At 39.3% G+C, this 12310-nt stretch overlaps 1 protein-coding gene across 4 annotated transcripts in view; it reads right to left on the reverse strand.

Annotated features, from left to right (window-relative positions):
* The window catches only part of ATG4C (autophagy related 4C cysteine peptidase), an 87648-nt gene extending 82177 nt beyond the window's left edge, over positions 1-5471 (reverse strand). Inside the window, exon 1 of one of the 4 annotated variants that reach the window (XM_035018384.1) lies at positions 5228-5470. The gene's annotated coding sequence lies outside the window, so the exon portion shown is untranslated. Of the gene's footprint in view, positions 1-5181; positions 5201-5227 lie in introns of those variants that run through there. The other 3 variants (XM_035018387.1, XM_035018388.1, XM_035018389.1) reach the window with 3 other exon arrangements.
* Between the last annotated feature and the right edge of the window lie 6839 nt (positions 5472-12310).

Consider the following 12310-nt stretch of genomic DNA (forward strand, 5'->3'; position numbering starts at 1 on the left):
AATATGACTAACCAAGCAAATTTTTTCTCCAATTGAGATCTTTTAGTTATAAGGATCTCTATAATGAAAATGTTGTTACAGACACACAGATAATTTCAGACCACATATCTGTAACAATAATAAACACAAACTCTGTACCAGGAATTTTGTTAACCTATGCACATATATCATCTCATTTAATCCTTACAGCCACTCTATAATGCATATACTATTATTATCCTCATTTTATAGAATAAGGGGGAAAAAGGCTTGGAAAGACTAAATAACTTCTACAAGGTCATATTGCTGGTAAATAGCAAAACACACCTTGAATCTAGACAGTCTGACTCCAGAGGCCATGCTCTCTGCTCTACACATTCTACTGCTTTACTATGAAACATAAAATTTAAAAAATAAACTGACTGTATTGATTCAACATCTATCAAAAGTTACACAAAGGAGACATTTCAAGGAAAAATCAAGAGCATGTCTTTCTTCCCTAATACACATTTAAATTTACATATACACTAATTGAATGAAGTTAGAATTTAACCAGATGCCCAATTTATTGCCCATAATCCCACGTGAAAATAAAGATCATATACCTATTCATATATATGGTTGAATATGTTACATATAAATTCAGAACAAATACCAACATATTTCCAAATGCTTTCATCTAGAACTTTATCCCTGCTCACTCAAGAAAAAAAAAAAACACTGAAAAAATTTATTTCAGGTACACCATTCCTCAAGTATACTTAATTCAAACAATGACATAAAAGAAAAAAACAAGAAATTAACCTTGAAAACTGATGCCACCATAAAAAAATATTAACAAACAAACCATGTCCCCCCAAACCTGGTCATCTTATAGTGTTCTCTCAATGAACTGTACCACTATCCATCCAGTTACATAAGCCAAAAAGCTAGGCACCACCTTCCTCTCCCTCATTCCTCACATCCAGTCTATCACCTAGTTCCACCTCCTAAATATCTCTAAATCCACCCACTTCCATCTTCACCACCATCTTGCCCAGGATATTTTCATCTTTTCATCTGGCCTCTCCCCATCCACACTGCTGTCCCTCTTGTAAGCAGTTTTTCCTCTGTATAACATCAAGTCCTTTCTTATAGCACTTAAATAACTGCAAACTTTAAATTTCTTTGAACATTTGATTTATGTCTGCCTCCTCAGTTATACAATATGTTCTATGCGGGTAGAAATTGTATTTACTCACCATTTCATCATTGTGACCTAGGAGACTGCCCAGTTAGTAAATGCTAAATGATTGAATGCATGTCAAAGATTGCAAGTTTATTTATAAACAGAAATAAATTAGTTATAAGGTCCACCAACCATAAGGAGTACTTTATTTCATCATTTCTAGATCATACGTTTACATTCTAACTCTGAAAATGAATACATCTTATAGTTGACGATCTTTGTTACATTGGCAATATTTTTTTCTTTCATACTGGTTCATAAAACAAAGGTGCATCTTGGAATTTTTTTTTTAATCTCATGATTTGATGAAATAAGTAAATCAATAACACACCTGGTCCACTCAGTTCAAACTTGGTAATCTAGCCTCCCTTTCTCCTTTGGCCACCACGCTACTCCCAACTGAATATTAACAGAACCTACTGGTTCTTTCACCAACAGCTATCAAATCTATTCCTTTCTCCCAGTCCCATTAAAATAACACTAGATCTATCTAATTCCTCCTTGCTATATATCTGAACTCTTGTCATAGCTTCATTCATTTAAACATTTGTTTCAAATTCAACCAAAACTGTGCACTTGTGTGTGCAAGGAACTAAAGATACAAAGCAGTCCAGTTATTTGTCCGTCCCTCTTTTATCTCTCCCCTACAATTCAGAATTTTCTTCTTTTTATGCCTCAAGCTAGAATCACTTTCCTCCCCATTTCTACCTACCAGATCTACAGTCACTACTTTAGTTCTAGATTAAATCTCATCTTCTTCGTTAAATCATTCCTAGTTAATCTCTCTTTTCAACTTTAACATTTTTTTTAAATGTTTTATTTATTTATTCATGAGAATCAGAGAGAGAGAGAGAGAGAGGCAGAGGCAGAGGGAGAAGCAGGCTCCCCACTGAGCAGGGGGCCCGATGCGGGACTCGATCCCAGGACCCTAGGATCATGACCTGAGCTGAAGGCAGACGCTTAACCATCTGAGCCACTTAGGCGCCCCTCAACTTTAACATTCTAAAACACATAAAATCTAATACAGCATATTGGTTGTACTTGCTGCTTCTTGAAGGCAAGGTTTACATCCCATACAGTCTGCTATAATGTAAGTTCCTCAAGAGCAGGGACTTTTGTCTCTTTTGTTCACTGTTATATCTCCAGCAACAGATAACATATATCATGTACCAAATAACAGCTGCTTCAAAAACTACTTATTGAATTAATGTTCCTTATATATTCCAGGATAGAGAACACATCTTTGCAGCTGTGGTATAGTGGGAAGAGTCAAAACGAACTGGACTAACTAAATGACTTGAACTGTTTGAGCTTCAGTTTCTTCATCTGCTAAATGTAAATAATGTTCACCAGCTCACTGAGTTGTTATATTGATTAAATCCAATAATGCTTTAACAGCATCTAGTACAGAGCTGAGGACAAGAGGATGCTCTCAATAAATGTTTTGATGATTTTTTTTTCTTTTAAAGATTTTATTTATTTGAGAGAGAGCACAAGCAGGGGGAGCAGCAGAGGGATAGGGAGAAGCAGACCCTGCTAAGCAGGGAGCCCAATGCGGGACTCGATCCCAGGACCCTGAGATCATGACCTGAGCGGAAGGCAGATGCTTAACGACTGAGCCACCCAGGCGCCCTTGGTGATTTTTCTGACAATAGTTAAATAGCAAGACATATTCAATAAATGCTTACAAAATGAATAAAATCTCAGGAAAAATATCAAAAGTTCGCATAATATCTAGCCTCTTAATTGTTTATCCAATCAAGAATTCTATGAGTGAATTAAATCTGAAATATATATTTAGCTCCAAATCATAAGCATGGCTGAAAGCATTTCTGACTAATTAGGAATAATCCAATTTGACAGGGTACAAGTATTTATATTTTACTGACATGTATAGATTATATTTGACTGCTCAAAGAAGAACAAAAGTTTTACTATTAGGATTTCCATAGTGCAATAATCAGAAGAAAAGAAAAACTGCAAACTTATTTGAGTTACACAGTCCCCATAAAGCCAGGAAGTACAAAAATTTCTGTCTACAAAGTATTAGTGAAGAGTATACAATGCTGTTTTACCAGCTGTATCAAAATATATAAAAATACACCATGGGGCGCCTGGGTGGCTCAGTCAGTTAAGTGTCTGCTTTCAGCTCAGGTCATCATCCCAGAGTCCTGGGATCAAGCCCCACATTGTGCTTCCTGCTGGGCGGGGAGCCTGCTTTTCCCCTCTTCCCCATGCTTGTGCTCTCTTGCTATCATCTCTCTCTCTCCCTCTCAAACAAATAAAATCTTTTTTTTAATACTTTATTTATTTATTTGATAGAGATAGACACAGCAAGAGAGGGAACACAAGCAGGGGGAATGGGAGAGAGAGAAGCAGGCTTCCCATGGAGCAGGGAACCCAGTGCGGGGCTCAATCCCTGGACCCTGGGATCATGACCCGAGCAGAAGGCAGGTGCTTAACGACTGAGCCACCCAGGCACCCCTAAATAAATAAAATCTTAAAAATATATATACCACAAATAATTACAACAAATAAATTTTTCAACATATTTGCATTCCATTTTAGAGAAAAAGAGCATTAGTTAAATGGTTTTTAAACCTTTTTTACTCCATTATCAATTCCTTATATTGGCTAATTTTTAACTTTAAACCGTTCCCAAAATTTTACAGAGAATGAACTGATAAATCAATATAGCATCAGATTATTGTACCAATTAGAAACTCTTCCTTCAGGAAAGAAGCTTTATTAATTTGTAAACTGGAACATACATACACTTTACCTTTTAAAGCTTTTCCAATCCCTCTGGGTACTTTCAATGACTCATTATCTAATTAAGAGATCACAAGCAAGCAAGAAGGAAAGAGCATTCCCTTGTGTCTATCTGCTATTAACTGACACAAAATCATTGCAAATTCCACAGGGGATATATGTCCCGACTAAGAATAGAGGGGGGAAATATCCCACCTAAGTAATTCAGATTCAAAGAGCTGTCGGACAAGGTATTCTCCTCTAACTGTAGAGTAGCAGCAAACCCCTTGTGGGAAAATAATCAACACAAAACGAAAATGGAAGCCAAAGAAATCTTAAATAAATAGAAACTCTATAAGCAGAGATATGGCGAGTTGACCACTGACGTCTCTCAGATTCACCAGTCATCCTAAGAATGTATTCGAACTTCCAACCTATAAAGCCCTTAGATGGGATGGAGGTGGAAGCGTTGAGGATGCGTGAGAACCAGATAAAGGGAGTGAACGTTAATGTCTGGATGGAAAGGCATTAAGATATTCAAGCGAGGGGCACCTGGGTGGCTCAGTCGGTTAAGCGACTGCCTTCGGCTCAGGTCATGATCCCGGAGTCCCGGGATCGAGTCCCGCATCGGGCTCCCTGCTCGGCGGGGAGTCCGCTTCTCCCTCTGACCCTCCCCCTCTCTCATGCTCTCTATCTCATTCTCTCTCAAATAAATAATAAAATCTTAAAAAAAAAAAAAAAAGATATTCAAGCGAGTGTGTTAAGGTCTGCAGAAGTAACAAAGGCCAAAAAGGAGGAAAGGTATTAGGAATGAGAAGATTGAGACCTTCAGAATCTAAGTTTTGGTTCTGATTTTCATTTCTCTCTCTCGTTTGTTGTTTTTTTTTTTTTTTTTAATGGGAAAAAGTTAAACGGATGCGATAGCTTAGGGGACAAGAGGTCGTATCTGGAATACCAAGAAAAGCTACAAGGAGAGGGGAACAGCTGCCTACAGGAAGGCTTACGGTTTGTTAGGTTTGGAGCCCAGGAAGGGCCAGGGGTCAGAAGACAAATTACACTAGAAAGTAGATGAGGGAGGCGCCAAAATCCTCAAAGAGAGCCTAAACAGTTGGCCACAGGATCTCCACAGAGGGCAGGGTCCCCCAAAAACCCGGTCATTTGGGGACCAGAAACACCAAGTCCCAACCTTCTCCTGACTCCGCTAGGCTCAAATCGCCCCTCACCGAAACAGAACTGGAGAAGTGTAAAAAATGTGCAGGAGCCACCAACCCGGGAAATGTTCCAGCTCTAGCAGAAGCCGCCCCAAAAGCAGCCAGTACACACGCAGACGCTCCGACCTCAGCGCCGCAGCCACAGACACTCGAGCTCCCCGGCCACCGTAGTGAGAGGAAAGGCCTCCCCCTTCGATCCCAGTAGGTCAGCCACTTCCGGGGCACTAAATCCTTTTGATTAGTCGTAGCAACATCAACGGCCCACAGAGCCATGCTCCTCCACTTCATCCTTTTTCCCCACTGTCCGCCACCCCAGCCCCTAGATCACCAATACAGCAAGCGCAGAGCCAAGGGAAAGTATCTATCTGTAATTGGTGTCTCTGATAGACAATCCACATTACGCCTGCTTGGAGTTCCCGCGAGACAATTGGACTTCAACTCCCAGCGTGCCACGCCACGCCACGCCCTCTCCTTTGGCACCAGAACTACAAGACCCAGTATGCACTGCGCCCCCTCATTCTTTGCCCTCCTCCTGACAGCCGCAGACCCGAGATGTGATTTCAGAGGAGTCACTAAATTCCTTGGGAAAATGTAGACCCATTTTGATAAAAATGCCGCTATTCTGTGCTATCCTGTTTGTGAAGGTTCTCTAAGCCAAGCTATAGTTGAGACGGTAGGTAAATACTTATAAAATATTAAGGAATGTGTGCATTTTCCACATTCCGATTATTTTCAAGGATTGAAACTTAAGAGAGTATAAACGCTTTTTATGAAATGGAAATTTTTATCCACACTCATAAGGAGTATGATACTAAATTATTGCGAAGTGTAATCCTAGGTCGTTTTGCAGTACTGAAAGATTGTGTTGGAACAAGGACTGCCACACATGCTCCTGAATTGCGTAAGAAATTATAGTAAGAGCTGGGAGTGAAAAATTAACAATCTGTACTGCCGGACTGTGCACCCACATGGCAAAGGAAATCTTTCAGAATGCCGAGTTGAAAGTTCAAAATTAAATTTTAAAATTTTTTCACTTTTTTAACGGGTTAATGGTTTGGATTATTTTCATTATAACTAGAACTATTTATTTTCTATTATGTGGTAAGGCAACCAAGTAACCAGTCACACAAAGGATATAGCAAGATCATAAATGTAACATTTATTAGAGTGAACAAAACAAAATAACTGTTTTCTTGCCTCATTAAATAGCCTGTGGTTCCATATTTTAAAATAACAGAACTTTGTTTTGATTTCTTAGGACAGATAGCATGTATCAAACAAGCTGTCTGGATGCCTTTTTGTTACTTTCATAAAGATTTAGATTACCAAGAATGAATTTTTTTTTTAATTTTATTTATTTATTTGACAGAAAGAGAGACAGCGAGAGAGGGAACACAAGTAGGGGGAGTGGGAGAGGGAGAAGCAGGCTTCCCGCTGAGCAGGGAGCCCGATGCGGGGCTCGATCCCAGGACCCTGGGATCATGACCTGAGCTGAAGGCAGAGGCCTAACAACTGAGCCACCCAGGCGCCCCTGAATAAATATATTTTATTTTATTTTTTTTTAAAGATTTTATTTATTTATTTGAGAGAGAGAATGAGAGGCAGAGAGCACGAGAGGGAAGAGGGTCAGAGGGAGGAGCAGACACCTCGCTGAGCAGGGAGCCCGATGCGGGACTCGATGCGGGACTCGATCCCGGGACTCCAGGATCTTGACCCGAGCCGAAGGCAGTCGCTCAACCAACTGAGCCACCCAGGCGCCCTGAATATATTTTATTTTTGATATTGTGCACTAGTAGCCCATGAGAAACAATGCTTGAATTCTTAAACTATATGGTAATTACACAAAATAAAATTGATATATACCATAAACATTGGTTTTCTATGGATTTACAGCTAAACAGATTTTAATTGGTTAGAAAAACGAAGTAGAATACTTTCCATTTTTACAACCTCACACAGAAGTCACAGAGGGAAACTGTATTCTGTAACACCGACAAGGCATCCACTACCATACAAACTGCTTTCCAACTACAGTGTGCTGAATTATGCAGCACTAGCGAGTAAATATTTAAAATCTATGATCACAGAAAACAATCTGCTGCTTTCCATACTCATGCACCAACAATATGAATGCAGTAAGAGAAACCTTTCCATTGGAATGATTAGAGGTAATGATAAACTATAATTAGGTTATCTGTTATTCATAACTGTTTGCAGTAAATAAATACATAATTGCATCCACTTATTAAAGATGTTATTAAGGAAGCTTTTAAAATATGCTAAATAATTGATATGCATATTCTAAAGTAATTTCAATGATCAATTGTGTAAATGAACATGGAAGAGGGTTTAAAGAGTACATAATTTATGTAACAGACTTTAGGTTTTAAAAGGAGATTCTTGGCAGCTGCAATACTCAGCAATATTCGGTCCTCACTTTTAAACGTGTCTTTGACTTTCCAATTCAGCCAATTGCCAAGCATAGGAGAGTTAAAGCTGGACAAGATATTCATTTCAGTGCAACAAATACACAATTAGTGCTGCTAAGGACAAAGCACTTTATTCAGCCACTACAGTCCATTTCTGAAGCACAGAGAATTTTGATAGTTGGGAAAGATTTAAAAGGGAAATGATAAGAGAGCCTTATCAGAATAGAAAACGGAAAGTAAAATATATGTAACATAATCTACTAATAATCACTTATGCATTTGGTTAATTGGAACTCTATACTAGCTAATATACCTTCTAAGAGGCAGGAGCCACATCTTAAATATTTGTGTCCCTCTCAGCTCTAACATAGTACTTTGTTCAGAGTAATTTGCTCTCCATAAGTGTTTGTGGGAGTTCAGAGTGATGTCTGAAGCCCTGACACTCCCTTCTTACTCATACTATGTAGTTTGTTTTTTTAATATTTAATTAATTAATTTATTTGACAGAGAGAGGGAACACAAGCAGGGGGAGTGGGAGAGGGAGAAGCAGACTCCCCATGGAGCAGGGGGCCCGATGCGGTGCTCGATCCCAGGACCCTGGGATCATGACCTGAGCCGAAGGCAGATGCGTAACGACTGAGCCACCCAGGCGCCACCATACTATGTAGTTTTAATATAAGCTATTTTTAACATCTGAGCTTCATTTTCTTAATTAGTAATTCAGATTATATAATAAAACAGGTATTAAAACCAGAATATTTCATTAATCAGAATGCACTCAAAAACATGAAAGAACATTTATTGCTGTGTGTGTATGTATATATATATATAAAATATATATATGTATGTGTATGTGTATGTATATAAATATATATATAAAATATATATATATATATATATATATAACAACATCTATTTTAAGTGTCAAGACCTTTCTAAAATGTCATCATATCCCAGGCATATACTTTGAAACCATACCAGCCATCCTAGTAGCATTGATTGTGATACAACTCAAGATTTTTTTTTTTTAAGGATTTTTTTTTTTAAAGATTTTATTTATTTATTTGAGAGAGAGAGAATGAGAGACAGAGAGCATGAGAAGGAGGAGGGTCAGAGGGAGAAGCAGACTCCCTGCCGAGCAGGGAGCCCGATGCGGGACTCGATCCCGGGACTCGATCCCGGGACTCCAGGATCATGACCTGAGCCGAAGGCAGTCGCTTAACCAGCTGAGCCACCCAGGCGCCCCAAGATTTTTTTTTTTTAAGATTTTATTTATTTATTTGAGAGAGAGAGACAGAGAGAGAGCATGAGAAGGGGGAGGGTCGGGAGGGTCAGAGGGAGAAGCAGACTCCCTGCTGAGCAGGGAGCCCAATGCGGGACTCGATCCAGGGACTCCAGGATCATGACCTGAGCCGAAGGCAGTCGCTTAACCAACTGAGCCACTCAGGCGCCCACAACTCAAGATTTTTTAGTAAACTTTTAATCCTTAACTTCTACCAAGAATACTTCTTTATCCATTTCCCTTCTGAACCCAAGGAGAGATGAAAGGTCTGTTTAATAAGTAAATGTGTAACATGAATCCCTGGTCAAGAATATTATCTTGAGATAAATTGAGCCCAGCCTTTGATGAGACCAATAACTTGTAGGCCTTCAAAAGCTAAAAAAAATATTTTGAGGAAAACTTAAAACCTTTCCTCCTTTCCAAGTGACCTTATTTCCATCACCTCTCCTACATCTTCAATCTTTTTCTATTTCTCCACTGCCTTCTGTACCTCAACCTAGCTACAGAATCCTCATAATTTTGAAAGTGAGTTCAGTGGATTCAGCTTCCCTCCTAAATGCAATATTATTCCATCCTCCTTTTCATTACATAGCCACATTCAGCAAGTGCTGCAAAGTAAACCTTAGTCTTGAAATGCCACACACGATCTAGCCACAGCTTATATCTACCAAACACCCAGCACTGTGCTAAATCCTGGAAATATGAAGAGAATTCAGATAGGAAAATTATGGTCCCACAATACAGTGTGATAAACATTATGATAGAGATATGGACAAGGTATTAAGAGAACAAGGAGTGTCAGTTACTCTCAAATTGAGGGACCTTAGAGGAGAAAGTCCTGAGATAACTTAAATGGCAAAAATAATTCACCAACTGCAGAAGAGGGAGGCTCAACCAATGTAGAATAAATTCATTACAGCTGGAACATGAGAGTGAGGGAGTGGTAGGATACAAAACTGGAAAGACAGACTGGGGCTATTTCCTAAAGGGGTCTTGTGTACTATGTTAAAAATCTTGGACTTTAACCTGGTTATATAGGGAACCATTTAGGGAATGACATAATTAGATTGCATTTTAGGCTGCAGTGTTATGGAGAATGTTTTGGGCTGAAAAGAACAGTTAAGATATTGTTTTCATAATTCATATTTAAAAATGGGAAATCTGAAGTAAATAGTGATTTTAAAAAAACAAAAGAATTGGTCAGAGATATTAGAATAATAGAATCAAAAGGAGGTATGAGGGGGAGAAGGAATCAAGAAAGACCCCCAGGTTTCTGCTTTTCCAATTTTCCATATGTTGAGTTAGGAATGGTTGGGGCACCTGGCTGGCTCAATCAGAAGAGCTTGCGGCCCTTGATCTCAGAGTTGTGAGTTTGAGCCCCAAATTGGGTGTAGAAATTACTTGAAAATAAAACCTTTTTTTTTTAATCTTTAAAAAAAAAAAAAGAAATGCTTAAAGAATTGCCAGATGGCTATATCCAGGAGGCAGTTAGATATGAAGTTTAAGAGAAAGATTTGAGCTCACTATATACCTTTGGGAGTTATCAACTTTAGATGATGGTTGAAAAAATGGGCATGGATAAGATTTTTTTTGTTTGAAGATTTTATTTATTTATTTGTCAGAGAGAAAGAGAGAGAGGGTGAGCAGCAGGTAGAGGGAGAAGCAGGCTCCCCACTGAGCAGGGAGCCCAATGCAGGACCCGATCCCAAGACCCTGGGATCATGACCTGAGCCGAAAGCTGATGCCCAACTGACTGAGCCACCAGGTGTCCTTGGACATGGATAAGATTGTGAGCTAGGTAGATAGGGATGTAAGCTCATAACCCAGGAATGAGGCAAGGTAGAGAATGGTATATACAAATGTCTCAAAATCCTTCATGGAACAGGATTTTTACATAAAATCAGAGGATTACAGAATGAGGGAGAGAGCTGAACTCATCTCTGAACCTGGTGTGCATGAATAAATGAGAACAAAAAGACAAAAATAAAAACACATAAATTCAAGAAAGTTGCAGAGAGACCAAATCCAGAGAAAAGTCAGCATTCAATAAGACCAGGAGGTGAGGGGCACCTGGGTAGCTCAGTCGGTTAAGCATCTGCCTTAGGCTGGGGTCATGATCCCAGGTTCCTGGGATAGAGCCCCAGTTGTCCACGGGCTCCTTGCTCACCTGCTCAGCAGGGAGTCTGCTTCTCTCTCTCCCTCTGCTGCCCCCCCTCCCTCTGTGCCCTCCCCACCCCCATCCCTGCTCCTACTCTCTTTCTCTCAAATAAATAAATAAAATATTATTTTTTAAAAAGTCCAGGAAGTGAATTCTGTGAGGAGAATCATGTTGTAGCAAATTAGAGCATGAGAGAAGGAATGGAAAGATTTCTAAGGGAGAAAAGTAGTAAGAGGATTGGGTCAGGGGAAAGGGAAGCACAGGTGAGAGCACAAAAAGAAAGATGATGACCAAGGATGACAGGAATATGAGGTATATTCACCAGCCTCAAGGTTTCAAAGCAGAAATTCTATATAAATCTGAGGTTCACCCTAACTGTGTGTAGCTTTCAGGACTCTTGGCAGCAGAAGGTGCAAACTGACTTACACTCACATCCTTGTTTTATAATGGATTCCACATCCTCCTTACAGCCCAGAGCTTCTGGGCAGAGATATTCCTTCCCCAAAGCCTACAGGTTAAATTATGATTTGCCTATAGTTTAGACTCTAACCAAACAATGTGGCCCATTTCTTTTGGTTTAGGCTATGAACATGTGGCACAATTCCAGGCAATGAGATGTGAAGGAAAATTTGCTAGGGAGCTTCTGGGAAAGGTTTTTGCTAACAAAAAGCAGTTCATGCTGTACACCCTGGTCATAGCAGCATTATTCACAATAGCTAAAGGTGGAAGATGCCCAAGGGTTCATCAACAAGTGAATGAATAAGCAAAATGTATATAGACACACAATGTAATATTATTCAGCCTTTAAAAAGTAAGAAATTGTGATACATGATACAACATGAATGAACCCTGAGGACATTATACTGAGTGAAATAATCCAGTCACAAAAAGACAAATACTGTGTGGTTCTACTTACATGAGCTACCCAGAGTAGTCACATTCAGAGATAGAAAGTAGAATGGTGATTGCCAGGGGCTGGGGGGAGGGGGGAATGAAGAATTATTATTTAACGGGTATAGCGTTTCAGTTTTGAAAGATGAAATGAGTTCTAGAGATAGATGGCGGTGATGGCAGCACCACAATGTGAATGTACTTAATGCTACTGAACAGTGCACTTAAAAATGGTTAAAATAGTAAACTTTAGTTATGTATATTTTGCCACAATGAAAAAAAATTAGAGGGAGAAAAAAGCAATACATGCCAAGGCCATTTAGTGGCAAAAGAATAGTCTCTTCAACAAATAGTGGTGGGACAACTGGATTTCCACATGCA

Source organism: Mirounga leonina, unplaced genomic scaffold, assembly GCF_011800145.1.
Source record: "Mirounga leonina isolate KUSES-001 unplaced genomic scaffold, KU_Mleo_1.0 Mir_173, whole genome shotgun sequence".
NCBI classification, from domain to species: Eukaryota; Metazoa; Chordata; class Mammalia; order Carnivora; family Phocidae; genus Mirounga; species Mirounga leonina.